The 12,829-nt window shown below is 35.5% G+C and overlaps 1 long non-coding RNA gene across 1 annotated transcript; it reads left to right on the top strand.

The window, feature by feature from the left end:
- Positions 1-2,968: 2,968 nt before the first annotated feature.
- On the top strand, positions 2,969-9,568 carry LOC137851752 (uncharacterized). Its single transcript, XR_011093432.1, has 4 exons — positions 2,969-3,043; positions 3,925-4,058; positions 7,465-7,561; positions 8,736-9,568. It is a non-coding gene; the product is annotated as an uncharacterized lncRNA (long non-coding RNA).
- The last annotated feature ends 3,261 nt before the right edge of the window (positions 9,569-12,829 follow it).

The following is a 12,829-nucleotide window of genomic DNA, read 5'->3' as shown; positions in this document are numbered from 1 at the left end:
CTAAACCAACCAAAGGGATATTCCATACCATGTGATGTCACACTCAGCGATAAAAGGTGGAAACAGGAAGAAGAGGGGAGGGGTGGGCTCTTGTTGTGAAAACGTCGATCCTCCTCCCGAACACTGGCTACATGTGTTGAGGCCCTGCTTCAAGGACATGGTCAATCATTGCTCATTTGTGGGAAGTAGAGAGTAATTTCTTTCCTCTGCACTTCCACATAGCGTTCATTTGTTTTATTTGTCTGTTTCCCTCCTTTTATTTTTATTTTCCTTTTTCCCCTCCCTTTTCCCCTTTCTCTTTTTTATTTCCCTTTAGTTAATTGTTTAGTTCATAATAATATTTATTTTATTATTATTATTATTTCCCTTTAATTAAATTATCCTTATCTCAACCCGTGAGTTGTTCTTTGCTTTACTTCTCCCCCTCGTTATGTAAGGAGGGGGAGTGAGAGAGCGATTGTGGTGTTTAGCTGCCCAGCACAGTAAAACCACCACAGATAGGCAGGCCTAATGAAACAATCTGGGCATATCTGTAAAGCTATCCATGTGCGTAACTGCTTATTTGATCAGATCCCCTGCAAGAGCAAGCAGGTATCTGCATGCCATTTGAAATTACCCTAGATAATGTTACTTCCAGAAGAGGTCAGTGAATTTCTAGTTGACTCAGTGATGCTTTAGAAGCTGTCTGCAGCTTCTGATGACTGCAACCAATTTCCAATCAAAAAGGGCAAGAGGCTGTCATTCCCATGGCAAGGTAGCAGCTCTCTATCAGAGTACTGCATACAATACATTGCCAGTCATCACCAGAGAACTGCAAGCATTAGCAAGAGCAACAATATGATAGAGACCTGTTGCTTGAAAAGGATTATTTCAGCCAGATGGATTAATGAACACTGCAAGTGGCAATCAGTAAAGCCAAACATCAGCTTCAGCAGAGTACAAGCACACACGTTACTTTATAGATGACAGTATTGCAGCTGGAAGGGTCACTTCTTTAGCATAAAATGGAATCCATTACTATTTTCATGCTCCACTTCTTTGCTAGTTTTGCCAGTCCATTAACAAAATGGGATGAAAAAGAACGAACAGAGGCAGGGCAGCATGCTTCCAAAACTCCTCCTTGTCTTCCCCAGGCATGCTCCAGCCTCTTTTTGTGTTTGTGTGCAATAGTGTACCTTCAAGCTAGTAGGAGAGCTATCTCAGACTGAATTTTAATTTGGAAACCTCAAATGTAGCAATGACAAAAATCCACACAGACACAGGAACTTTAAATGTGTTAACAGCTCTCAATGAACAACAGCAGGTTTGAGCGCTGTATTCCCTTAGGCTCTTCAAATCCTAACCTGAAATCTCAACCACAGGTCAAATTTATTCTGAGCACCGAATAAAGTGATATAATTGTTGTAGTTTGAAGAGAAGGGATTTTTTTTTTTTCCATTTACAGCAGTTTTAACCTTGAACATATGACTTCTAACTCAGCAAAACAAAGTTTTAGAATATGTCATGGGAGGTCATGTCTTGCTTCTAGTGTTGCCTTAATAAAACACAAAGTGTGTTAAATACACACTGATAGAATTTATAATAATGCTAAGCAGTTCCTTGTATGGAATGGTGTTCCACTGAAAAAACACTATTTCTATGAAATCAAAACTTCCCACAAAAAGCATAATCTTCCACAAAGACTAGTAGATTCTATCCATTTTTTGTTTATAGGGGAATTAAGGATTGTATAGCTATATAATCTAGGTCTGCATTATAAGAATAAGATTATTCCTGCAAGCTCCAAATGGAGTCTCCCTAAGAAAAAACCTTGCGCTTTTTTTTTTTTAAGATATTTTTACATAAAATTATAACAAGATGAAATGAAAGAATGAACGTTTAAAAATAAATAAATTAATTAATTAATTAATTAAAAAGTTGTTGGCCCTATGTTGTTTTCAGTATTTTCATTTCTCAAAAGTTGTGGAAAATTTTGCTTCTCTACCAAATTATCTTTTGTATAATGGAATATGTTTTATAATATTTGAAAGTGTTCAGAAATATATCTTAGTCTTTACCGACTCACTAATGAATGATGCCAGCATATATGATATCTCAAAGCCATATTTCCATTTCTAGGGCCTTCTCAAATATTATTTCCAGTGAGGACTCAAGCAGCACAGAGTATCCATCTGTTTCTGCATACTCACTGACCTATTCTGATACAAGGTAGAAGAGAGACAATAGGAAGGAAAAAAAAAAAAGAAAAAAAAAGAAAAAAAGAGGAAAAAAAAAAAAAAGACAACTATGATGTCCTTGTTAACATGCCTAAGATAAAATAGGCCTGACATTTATATGAATTATTCTTGAAAACACTGAGTTTTAAATGACCTTCAGCACTGTCAAAGTGCTGTAAATTGGCTTTAAGTCTAAAAGAAAGAACCATTCTCAAACCAATTGGCTGTATCTAGGAAAAGTGCTTATCTCTCTCTGCAACTCTCAGAAGTGCCTTACAGCGGTTCCCACTCGCAAGGAACAACACTCAGATCATTTAAAACGTATGGAGTTCTGATTCCCTAGGACTACAAAGGCAAAAGCCCTGGAACTCCATGCAGTGTCATGTGGACACAATTACACAGGTCTTGAAGTCTGATTAGAAGTATTTTCCAGCCTTGCAGCACTCAGGTGGAAGTGGGCCAATTGTTGCTGCAATCATTATTTTGCTGGAAGCAGTGGATCCGCTGCTTGCTAAATCATCCCATCACACACGGGAAACAGGCTCAAGAACATGCCTGTATATTCTCTAAGATACACATTTTCCAAAGCAGAGTTGGAAACACAGTTTTGATGCACACTGGCTGCAAGCCTCCTGTTACACTTTCAAACTTAAGAAAAAAAAAAAAAGTGTTTTTTTTTTTTTTTTTTCTCTATAGAATTCTGACTACACCATCTTCTATAAATAGTGGAGCAATGTCCATTTAAAATACCTCTGAAATCTGTCTGAAAGAAGGAAGGATGAGCAGCCCATTTATCCACTAAAGCTTACCAGATTTAGACCAGAGAAGTAAGTAGGAAATGCTTGCTTCCAATACCCCGTTAACTAGAAACTTGTTTTTGCCACTTCACTTATGGAAAAATGACATTAACATAGAGAATGTTTAGTACTAAAGATACTGTGGTTATTTTCTTCAAACATTTTTAACAAGAAAACATTTCTGTTGCTGTTTCAAATATATTACTAGCCATGTCTAATATAAATGAATCTTGGAAAAGCTGCAAAAGTACATAATCATGTTGAATACAATCAAAACAAAGTTACTGTGCTTACAATAATTTAACCCTCAAGCTAAAGTTTTTTTTTTCTATTTTGCCATTCAAATTAGTAGTAGAAGGATTCACAAACATATGTTACAGCTTGAGAGTCAAGTTGTATGAGAAAAATATCAGAAGAAAACAAAATCAACTATAGAAGAATCCACAAAAACAGCTGATCTTTATTTTTTATTTAATTCAACTTGCTTGGCTGAAGAACGAGACAAATAATTTTAACAGAAACAGATTTTTATGTAAGCAGATGGATGATAAGAGAGATCTGAATTACAACAGCAGAGGTACTGGAAAAACAGAATAGTTTATATTTGATTTTGTTGTTGTTTGTTTTAAATGTCATGACCAATTCAGAAAATAAATTCTCCTGGAACTGAAGAAACTGAAGAGTATTTTTTCTTTCACTTTAATATACAGTTTCTCCAGTATTTTTATTAAACAAGTAACATTAAAAGTGATATTACCAGAATGCATTGTTCTACCATAAACGGCAAGAATCACAACGGTTTATTAGATCAGATATATATATCTTTAAAATCTGTCTTTTACAGCCTATTCTTCCAGTACTTGGAATGTGATCCTGATCAGTTTACTGTTTGCTTCTTTTTCCTAATCCAGATTTACAGCCCTTGTTTAGGCAATCCTCCATTCAAGCAGGAAGATTTCTTCTGTGGTCTGATACCACTGAATATACAGAAGTTTGTGATTCTCTGGATGCTGTTACCAACTTTTTGCTATCTAAAAATCTCTGGGTACGTTCATTCTTTTCCACCTTCATCATTCAAAACTGCAAAGAATATTTTAGACATATAACTCTTAATAAGGAAATAGCAGATATGTGAGAGCTTCCTTTTTGAAATTACCTCAGATTTTTTTTTCCTATAATTATTTACCATCATTAATTACTTCTTTTTATTTAATATATTGTAATATATGAAGAATGAATTTGTTCAGAAAGTTAAATGGATGAGGAAAAGGAAAAGCAAGAGAACTGTATAGTGACACCAATCATGGAATGCCTGAGATTTTAAGAAACTGATGGCAGACAGCTGGGGCAAGTGCAAAGGAAGTGAACTGTTTCATTAATTTATCAAAAAAAATAAAATAAAAATACAGGGGACTATGTAGCTTGAAATCTCCATACAAGGCACACCAGGTCTCTGAAAATGGTGTTTACTTGATGTTTTGTGGGTCCAGGACAACTATAGCATTCTCAGAAAGGGATTGCAGAATACAATTATATTTTCAAACAAATTATTATAAGTGGTATATTTACTTCAAGCTGCTTTGTAACTGTACAAGGACATAAAACAAGACACACCAGTAAGGGAAAAATGGAAAAGGATTTGAAATGGAAATGGAAAATGTTTATGTTGGCATAAACAGGGTCAGCTGATCTTTGGAAAGAGTTCCTGAACTGAAAGTTCAGTCATCACTGATCTTTTTGACTGTGATCACTTCATGACTGTGAAAGCACAGGAAGAGTCAGATATGTATTGGGAGCTAAAGCATTGCTCATTTTTTCAAGGACACATGAGAAATATTCAAGTGAAACAACATTAAGGATGTATTAGAGATAGCAATCTATCATTTTTATCTGATCATTTCTTATACAAAACTGCACAAACACTTTCATGTGATAATAAATCAACTGATCTACAGAACAGGGTTATTATCTTTCCATTACCACACAAACTGAAATATGAAAAATAAAGTTAATTGGCACTAAATGTTACTAAATAACAAACAAATAAAGAAAAAAAGCATTGCAATTTTTATGCCTTATCACCCTAAACCTCTATGGGATATTTTTTTCCATCTATGTAACAACTGATTAAATCTGCAGAGTCCAAGAGAAAGTCCGCCAAAGAAGGGTGATTATTTTGACCTTAAAAAGAAAGGTTGATCACTGACACAATTACAACATACTATCTCCATACATGAAAGGGAAGTCATGCTGAGACTGAATAATTAGATTACGATGTCGCTCAAAATAGGAGGAAAAACTTGTGTGTAAACAGCATAAAAAAGTGCAAATAATGATAAAGTTTACCACATACTGTATTTGATACTGGACAACATAATATGTTGTTGACTTCTTACGCAATCAACTCCTATGAATCAACATCTGTATGCTAACTATGTAACAACTACAAAATAAAACTTTTTGACTTGCCTCAGTTTTTTTTTTTCTCCTTGAAATCTTTCTGCAACTCCTCTTTCACTGTGTGAAATATGCTTATGATATGTTCCATGGTCTCCCAAATACAAGGGATATATTTTTCTATTACTGTTTTCCTCCTTCATTCCTACTTGTACATCCTTGCCTTCTTCTTAACATTCTGCAGTACAATTATAAAATGCAAGTGAAATTAAGTAACACAACGCCCCTTTCCCAATATATCCAAGTATACCAAGCAAGCACACTGTACTTATTATCAAGAATTTTCTCTTATGAAAGTAACTATGCTCATCATTTAGGACTTCACAGAGCAGCATTACAACCATGTGTCCCACATGAGATTTGCTATTTTATCCCAAATCGGCCTGCTCCTGTACCACATGTAGTTCCAGGCAGTGCTAGAAAACATCCTAAGTAAATACCAGTCAGTTTGTGAAGGCAGTTTCCAAGGAATATAGCTATCTACTACTCCATCTGTTCACCTTAGTAGATGATGTTTCAGGCCTTTAATGGCTGTCAACTTCAAATACAGTCCTAATGGTTTCCTAAGGAGGTCTGAGAAGCATATTCTATGAAGAATTTGACTAAATGCAAGAAGTATGTGCATGAAGACATCTGATGAACTACAGGAAGATGGTCTGAAAGTTAATTTTCCAGATGAGAATAAGGTTTGTCGCCATTCAAACATGCTTAAAACAATCTTTTGGAGCAGGCTGTGAGGATCTTGTTTCTTTCAGAATTGCTTTTCTTCTAGATTATGCCTTTCCGAGACAGCTGTACTTACAGTGTTCACCTGATTTTTCTCTTGGATATCACAGCATTATTAAGAGTTCTTTTATCCCAAAATATTTATTGGGTTTTGTTATTACCACCAACAACCCACTGAGTGTTTTCAAATTCTGTAATGATTCCCAATGTCTCACAAAGATGGTAGCATTACCATTATGAATATTTGAGATTTCTACAGAAGTGAGAATTTTCTGCTGGAAGATATTATTTTTGCTACTTATTTCATGAAGCATTTTATTTTTATTTTATTTTTTTGATGTTGAGACTTCAAAAGAAGTCCACACAGAATTGTTTCTGATGTAAATGGATATATTAAATGGTTTGGCAACCAAGTGTCATATTTAAATTGCTAGTTAGGCTTGTTAAACTTGTTTTTAAATCTGTTTTTAAATGACCTATAGTCACCTACTCTGTTTCCAGAAGACCACTGAGTTGAAATGCAGTACTTTAGAACGTGAGTATATCTGTTCTGTGAACATACACAGCCATTCTTTTCACTTTGAAGAACTTGTATTAGAACTATTTTCTAATAACTAAGCACTTTAACTATTCCTAATGAAACAGATATGGGTGGAAGCTCCTCTATACATTAAAAAAGCAAATTTCATAGTTCATATATTCCCCTCAACACACACACTTCTCTTTTGAACTGTAAAAAGGCATTCATTAAAGTATCAATATATCTTCACAAGCTATGCTGTCGCTAGCTTGTTACTCCTACGTGACCTTAAAAGACTACAGCTGTCATTTAGTGAATGGCTACTGAGCTTCTGAATGTGCCAGCTGCAGCTGAGCCAGGAATCAAGGAATATTCACACCTTCCCTGAGAAGGAAAGGATGTGTTTTCTTTCCTTGTCATCAATCATTAAACTGATTATTGACAAACAAAAGGTGGAATATGATTCTCTGTTACAAATATATATACACACACATATATATTCGATGTTTGCTAAGAGGCTTTTTGATTTTATTTGTTTGTTTGCTTTTATTAGCAACTCCATTCTTCTCCAAGGGAGCATGGATTATGGTCAAGGAACTCTTGGAATGCTTCAGTCAATAGTTTTTCCTCAGGGAGAATCAAGCCTTTTTAACCTTCCTTATGCCAATCTGAAGTTACAAGAACAATTAGAATTAAGATTTGCTTGTGCCCTGGTCCTTTGTCAAATCTATCTGTTTTTCTATTCAAGAAACATACTCTGCTACCTCCAGCAGGAATGAAAGAAAGCATCAGAGAAGCCATTGTAACATCAGACAAATCTCTTACACAGAATGTAAGCACAGAAGGTAATAAATCCTTATGCTGTGATTACATGCACTTCACTTGTTTTATGTCATGTAAGGTTTCTGGATGTGGCTACCTGTATATTGTCACCGGCAATCAGAAAAATCAAACAACAACAAAAAAAAAAACTACTTAGACGTGGATTCCTCCACTCTTATTTATCTCATAAAATTTCAGTGAATAAGAATAAATCTTAAAATTTGCCACCTACCAGGTTTACAGAATTAAGACCATCTCAGAATGAGCTAGCAATAATTTCTCAGCTCTGCAGACATGAAAACATCAACCTTAGCAAAATCTTCATCATCCCCACCCTCCTAAAACTGAAAACTTTTGTGTATTGAGGTGCAAGATAGCATGTTCAATGGTATAAAGGACAGCAATAAAAAAAAAAATAATAATAATAATAAAAAGTGATTTGTATCAGTGCTACAAGATTCAGTTGTTGCTCTACTATAACTGAAGAAGTTGGTTTGAGAGGTTTGGCAATGTAATCATCCATACACTATAAAGAAAAAATAATGCATCTGAGATCCACCACTATTTTCTTGATTTTTTTAGCCTTTGAATCAGACTAAGCATGCTGTGTTGTTCATTACAGTTTTGCAACTCAACCTTTAAAAAATGTAATCCAACGAGTCATATAAAACTTTGATTCCTTAAGCCAAAAAGAACACTAAAGTTTTATGAAAAATCTGCTGGGAGTTTGAAGCATGGAAATGGCTTATTCCCATGTATATTAAAGGCAATAAATTGACAGGTGTTCCGTGTGCACAGGGAAGTTTCCAACAACAACAACAAAAAAAAACACTACATAATGCTATGATGAAAAAAAAGTGCCACAATTATGTTACATTTCCTTATGCAACATGCCTATGCATTTCGTGTGCATGCATTTCTTGTGCATGCCTATGCATTCTTCTTCATGCCTATTCATTTTTATGTTACATGCCTTATGCATTTCTTAAACATAGCCACCTTTAAAGCAAATATTTGTCTTAAGAAGCCTATAAATTAACTACCCACGTGCCATTAAATGTCTGTTTAAGCTCTTCTGAAACAGCTACTGAAAGATAACTTGTTTGAAACATCCATTTTCTACTGAATAGGTACAAGTGTGAAATAGTAACATAACCTTCTTCTTGGTAACCTTACTGGTTGCTCCCTGTTTCGCAGCTGCATGTGAAAGCTTGATGAGAAGCAGTTGAAGGCCCTGAGACAAAGGCAGGGGGAGCAGATGTGAGCCACAACCTCATTTCTGTACCACAGTGTAAAATTCTGCACAGCACTCACTAACATGGAAGCTGATGTAGCTGCACCCAAGGAGAGCACTGATAAGCTAGCTCAGTAGAGCTAGCTCAGCTAGCTCATTAGAGAGCATCATCTGAAGGGAAATTTCCTTAAAGCTAACTTTTCTTTTTGCTTGAAGATGTATACTACTAACAATATATTTTTTTTCATTTAGTCTCAAAAAATATCTTTTAACCATCTGAAAATTTATGCTGACAAATAATAACACATAATTCCCCAAACAAGTTTTTCTCTAACTTCCTATCCTGCTATCACTTCTGAGTACTCCTGAAAGCTGGAACAACTAAAATAATCTTCCAATCAGTCTCGGTAGAACAAAAACAGATTATTTTACATTATTAAACAACAACAACAGCAGTTAAAAGGTGATAAACTTTAGGGTTCAATGTGAAGAAGAGAACACTGACTGCTTTGTATCCATGGAAACACCCTGGTAAGAGTCTTCATTTTTGCTTTGAGCTGTTTGTGCCAACACGGAACTTATAACTGAACATGGTGACAGAGAAGGAAGAGCTGCTTACTTGGAAGCTGTTAAAGTATTTGTCTCTAGTAACTCTGCAATATATCATACTATTCCAGCTTTCACACTGCCTAGAATGTGCATGTGTGTGAGTATACCCACAGATGCACACCACTAAAGAAAGCAAACAAACAAACAAAAAGAAACAAACAGACAAAACCATGAGTCTGACTTTTTTTCCAAATCTTTGTTCCCTGTGTTCTGCCAAGAAAAATGATTTAAAAAAAAAAAAAAAAAAAAAAAACACCAATAATACAGACAAAATAAATCACCAACACACAGATTTCAGAAATTATTTTAGATGATAAAGGGATGTTATTCTATGCAGATGTTGTTGAAGATGTTCCACATGTGTATAATTAGAGATATATTCCTTAATCACCTGTGGGCATCTTAAGTGCAACACAGTTTTCTCTGTATGTGGCAATTCTCAGCACAACTGGGAAAATGTTATGACAAAATATTTGCATTAAAGAGACTAACGCAGACATATCTAACATTAACATTATCATTTTCAGAAATGTAAGCAGACTACAATAAAACTGGGCTATTTTATGTCTACTATAAATCTGCTTCCTTAAAAAAAAAAAAAAAAGAGTCATTCCAGTAACAAAAAATGACAGTCAAAAATAAGATAAGCAAAGGAAATGAAAATAGGTGGAACATCCTTGTGAACATGCATGAAGACTGATTGGCAAGACAAAAGCTAACCAAATAAGCAAATAAGCAGACTCCTCTTCTGAGGAGGAGAGCAAGAGCACACAAACATCTGACATAAGGCAGAAGACAAAGGACAAAGCCTGTTTCATTTCTGATTTCTCTCAAAAAGCTCTTGAGCAAGATCTCCTAGAAGTCTGCAACTAAGGGCTACCAAGAACCATGGCCACTAGTGCTAAATATATAGTGTTATCTCCACAGTATTGCATACTCAAAACTAATTTAGAACATAGATGTATAATAAAAACTAACAGCCTTTTATATGTAGTGATGACGATCAGTATTGTGTAAGAGCTGCCATTAGCAGGAAGTGTGTTGCTCATGAGAGATGTTAGCAAAGTTCAGTTTTAAAACTTAAAACTGGCCTGAACGTCTGTCTGCAAATGCTCCTGTTCCACAGATCTCTAATTCCCTAAATGATGTATAGATATATTGAGTTACAATCACTTGATTGTTATGCAAGTTACAAGCACCATGAACTTACAGAAGATGGGCTGAATTTGAGGAATTCCCCCAAATGTAACATTTGTAGAATTACAGGTTTCTGGGCTTTTCCTCCTCTCTTCCTCTGGCTCTCCTGGTTTGTCTTTTTAGTTTAGAAAACTATCCATTCAGTATACATTCACACTTTCTAGAGCAAAGAAACAGGGATATGACAAGACACACTGGCCCAAGACATTTCCTAAAAGTTCCTCCACTAACTCAACTGACTCCTTCCAGAAGCATTGCATCGGAATACAGCAGAGGTCTAGCCATAGCTGCTTCTGTATTAAGCTCACTAAGTGTCAGCTTCTGTCAGCAAAAGTAAACTAAGCCCTCACAGAAGTTAAACAGACCACAAGAGCTTTCCTAATAGACGAGACAGAAGCCTGTTCATCAAAACCACCATGTAGGGACAAACAGATCACTCACCATTTGGTGGCTGAGCTTGCTCTTCTGCTCCCTCTGCATGTCACGTCGATGTCTGAGAGGCCCATGTTCGGCTTGCAGGCCGGGCAGATTTCAGTAGTTTCCACATATGCTTGGGGTGCAGTTTCCCTTTTGCCATTTATCTTTTGTAACGATTTACATTTAGCTTGTTTTGATTTGTTAGTTCATTACACTGCCTTCACCATCACTCTGCAAAGACAGATGATTTCAACAAAGTGAAAACCAGTGAAAAAGGCAGAGCAATTTCATGTTTCAGGCTGCTTTTCTGCACAGAATTACTTTGGTGTTGTTGCCTCAAAATACTTGAAAAGCCTCAGGGCTGCTGTTGTCTCTCTGAAGCATTTTCTTATATGATCAAGTTTACATCCACAACAGAAAAATCCCATCAGACTGAGAAATGCAGTATTTACAATTTTAAGGAATTGTACTGCTTCTCTAAGCATTTCCAAAAATTATTTTCCTCTTGAAACCATTGCTGCTGATTACATATGTTAAGTACTCCTCTTACCCAGTACTGCTAAGCACATACTTCTGCTCATGCCACTGTTTAGCAAATGTTACATCATTTTTGCAACATGATTATATCTATTGGAAAACATCATTCCAGCTGCATCACTATTGCAATGAATTTCAAGTCATATTCACAAACGCTTTATTTCAGATATGAACTGTCAAATTGCCACTGATTTCAGCAACACATCTCAAAGCTAATACTAATATGCAAGGCAACTCGGAAGCTTCTGTAAACTGTTAAAATGTCACCATGACTCGCACAGCATAAAGAAGTGTCTCAAATGTCTTTGTGGCAAGCATTGTGCCAGTTGTTCTAGGTTCACAGATGCACATGAATTAACCAGTTTCACTATCCCCCACCCCTTCACTTAATTTTTCTCATTTTTCAATAAAGCTGCAGTTCCCAAGATGTTGTTCAATGCAATTACCTCATAAACAGAAACACAATTAGGTGTTATGTTTCCTGCAGGTAACACTGGGCAAAATTAATATATACTGAGCTCAGATGAGCTATCTACCATTCTACTGAATTCAAAGGTCCTTAGAACTCAGCAGGGAGTATGCCAATTATTTCAAAAGAAAGCAGCACGTTGCATAAACTGTAAAGTCAGACACACTGCAAATATGAATCTATGAATCTATATCCTTTCTCTAGAGGCTGAGGCTCAGGCAGCATCCTCATACGACATTAATGTTTCTGTCCTTCAAAGACCTTGCCAGTATCCTTAGGCAAAAAGGAGGAAATGAAGATCTAGTATTAACAGTTTTTGTTTTATTTTTAATGGCAAAAATATTTCTGTGTTGGGGAAAAGTAAGCCTTATTATACATAATAAATGAAAAAGAAACTTTCTGTCTCCAATTCCTCTTTAAGCCAATAACTGTAAGTAACCAAACATTGAAATGTGGTTATTCCTTCACATGCTAATAAGCTCAACTGAAAATACTTTATGTATTTTTTTTTCTGCTCCAGGCCCCTAAGCAGTTTTTCATCAGTGTGCGGATATCCTCTAAGCTGCCTGTTACAATCCTTTACCATATGTTAGATATTTTAAATGTTCACTGCACAGACAAAGAGCTCTTACAGTTTGTTAATCTTTCCAACCAAGATGTTAAGGTCTTCTAACAGGCTTTTAAGGATATTTTGAAAGAATTTTTAAAAGGTTTTTGACAGAAAACCACAAAATAAATACTGAAATATTTTTAGACTGTAAAAGTAAATGAAAATGAATATCTAGCAGTTAAGGTATGAAAGAATTTTGGTTGCAGTTTTTAAACTAC

Source organism: Anas acuta, chromosome 2 (assembly GCF_963932015.1).
Source record: "Anas acuta chromosome 2, bAnaAcu1.1, whole genome shotgun sequence".
Taxonomy (NCBI): Eukaryota; Metazoa; Chordata; class Aves; order Anseriformes; family Anatidae; genus Anas; species Anas acuta.
Note: the sequence above shows the minus strand (reverse complement) of the source record. Positions and strands in the feature narration are given on the sequence as shown.